The sequence below is a fragment of the Engraulis encrasicolus genome, chromosome 20, assembly GCF_034702125.1.
Source record: "Engraulis encrasicolus isolate BLACKSEA-1 chromosome 20, IST_EnEncr_1.0, whole genome shotgun sequence".
NCBI classification, from domain to species: domain Eukaryota; kingdom Metazoa; phylum Chordata; class Actinopteri; order Clupeiformes; family Engraulidae; genus Engraulis; species Engraulis encrasicolus.
The window spans coordinates 5,934,364-5,936,863 of NC_085876.1; the positions used below are offsets into that span (position 1 = coordinate 5,934,364).

A 2,500-nucleotide genomic window follows, 5' to 3' on the forward strand; every position below is an offset into this window, starting at 1 on the left:
GAGAGAGAGAGAGAGAGAGAGAGAGAGAGAGAGAGAGAGAGAGAGTCTGTAAGTGTGTGTCTGTGAGTGAGTGTGTGTCTGTGAGTGAGTGTGTGTCTGTGAGTGTGCGTCTGCGAGTGATGTAATGCATCTATCGTACTCCCTGAAAAGTGAAAAGTAGAGGTCATTTGAGTGGTGTGTTGGGGAAGAAAACAGCGTCTGACCGAAAGGGACAGACTGACAACCACCTAGTCTTGTTTGAAAGCCTGGCCGGCTCATTCTGCTGTGAAAGAGGCTTAAGTGGAGGTAACATGCTGTTGGTTCTTTTGTATGGTTGCACACATATGACTCGAACGCACACACACACACTTAGATGAACAAGCACAAACCCACACACACACACACGCACACGCACACGCACACGCACACGCACACGCACACGCACACGCACACGCACACGCACACGCACACACACACACACACACACACACACACACACACACACACACACACACACACACACACACACACACACACACACACACTAACCCCTGGTCAGGTGAGAGCTGGTGTGACTGGGTTTAATGGCAACGTAACCTCAAATGACGCAAGATCTCTGCAGAGCTCTACTGACCAACAGACCACACACACACACACACACACTTTTTTCATCGCTTGGATGTGTGTGTGTGTGTGTGTGTGTGTGTGTGTGTGTGTGTGTGTGTGTGTGTGTGTGTGTGTGTGTGTGTGTGTGTGTGTGTGAGAGCGAGAGAGAGTGAGATTAAGAGTGCTAGAGAGAGAGACTGAGTGAGTGAATGAGTGGTTGTGTGTGTGTGTGTGTGTGTGTGTGTGTGTGTGTGTGTGTGTGTGTGTGTGTGTGTGTGTGTGTGTGTGTGTGTCCGCGCGTGTACGTGTGTGTGTGTCATGGAGTGAAGTGGCATGCTAATGCTGGCCCTCCTAATCTGTAATCTCACCAAATTTGGCCTTCTCACGTGTCTGAATTGAGTGGCAATGGGATTAGGAGGCTAAGCTCCTCTTTCTCTTCTGCCCTGCCCTCATCTGCTCTTCATCACGCTCTCCTCTCCTCTATCTTCTGCACTGCTCTCCTCTCTTCTCTTCTCTTCTCTTCCCCTCTCTTCTCTTCTCTACTCTACTCTTCTCTTCTCTTCTCTTCTCTTCCCCTCTGTCTTCAATCCTGCTCTCCTCTCTTCTCACCTGCTTTCCTCTGCTCTTTATAATACCGCTCCTCTCTTCTGCCCTCCTCTCCTCTCTCTTCTGCCCTCTCCTCTCTTCTGCCCTCCTGTCCTCTCTCTTCTGCCCTCCTCTCCTCTCTCTTCTGCCCTCTCCTCTCTTCTGCCCTGCCTTCCTCTACTCTTATCATTCTCCTCTGCCCTGCTCTCCTCTGCTTTTATCGCGCCTCTGCCCTCCTCTCCTCCGCGCTGCCCGCCTCTCCTCTCTTTCTCCTCTCCTCTGCCCTCCTCTCCTCTCTGCTTTCCTCTGTTCTACATCGACCTCCTCTCCTCCTTCTTCTCTCCTGCTATCTTTGTCCTCTCCTTGTCTCTTTCACTTCACCTCTCCTCTCCTGTCATCCTCTCTTTCTCTTCAAACTGTACTCTCCCTATCACTCATCTCCTCTTCTTTGCTGCTCTGCTCTGCTGTCTCTCGCTCCTCTTCTTCCCTGCGCTCCCTCTCTCTCTCATACGCGCACACACACACCCCCCTCCACTCCTCTCTCTCTAACAAACTCATCCTTTGTCCCTTTCTCTCTGGTCAGATAACCACGCACGCACATACGCACACAAACTCCATCCTGCCCTCGGCCTCTCTTTCTCCACACAGGTTCTAATCTGTCTAATTCTTCTATTTCTGTGTGTTACACACACCAGCATGTGAGTTCATGTGAAAGGGCATGTGAGTGTCTACGTGACCCTGTGTGTGTGTGTGTGTGTGTGTGTGTGTGTGTGTGTGTGTGTGTGTGTGTGTGTGTGTGTACGGCTGGGTATGTGTGTGTGGGTATAACCATGTTTAGATGACTTTGTCCTAGGACCAACCAAAGCGGTCAGCGGCCTTGCGTGCTTGTGTAAGCCAAAGCTCAACATTTGTTCTTCCTGCGCAAAGTTCCAAATGAAATCTCAGTGCAGGGCAGTGGAGTGGAGTGGAGTGGGGAGGTGATTTCCTGTTGCCTCAGTGTTACAGATCGCTTACGTACGTCCTTCGACCATGCAGACCGTACCAGAGAATGGTATTATACTGTATGTCTTTAATATAACCCTCTGTCCCTTTCTCTCTCTCTCTTACACACACATGCGTGCGCACACACACAGGCAGGCACAGGCACAGGCACAGGCACACGTATGTACACAAGTGTACAAATGTAGACACACACACACACACACACACACACACACACACACACACACACACACACACACACACACACACACACACACACACACACACACACACACACACACACACACACACACACACACACACACACACATAAATGTGTACAAATGTA

General features: G+C 50.4%; 1 protein-coding gene across 2 annotated transcripts in view; it reads right to left on the reverse strand.

Annotated features, from left to right (window-relative positions):
• The window catches only part of grb10a (growth factor receptor-bound protein 10a), a 148,868-nt gene that overhangs the window by 17,803 nt on the left and 128,565 nt on the right, over nt 1-2,500 (reverse strand). The window lies entirely within an intron of this gene.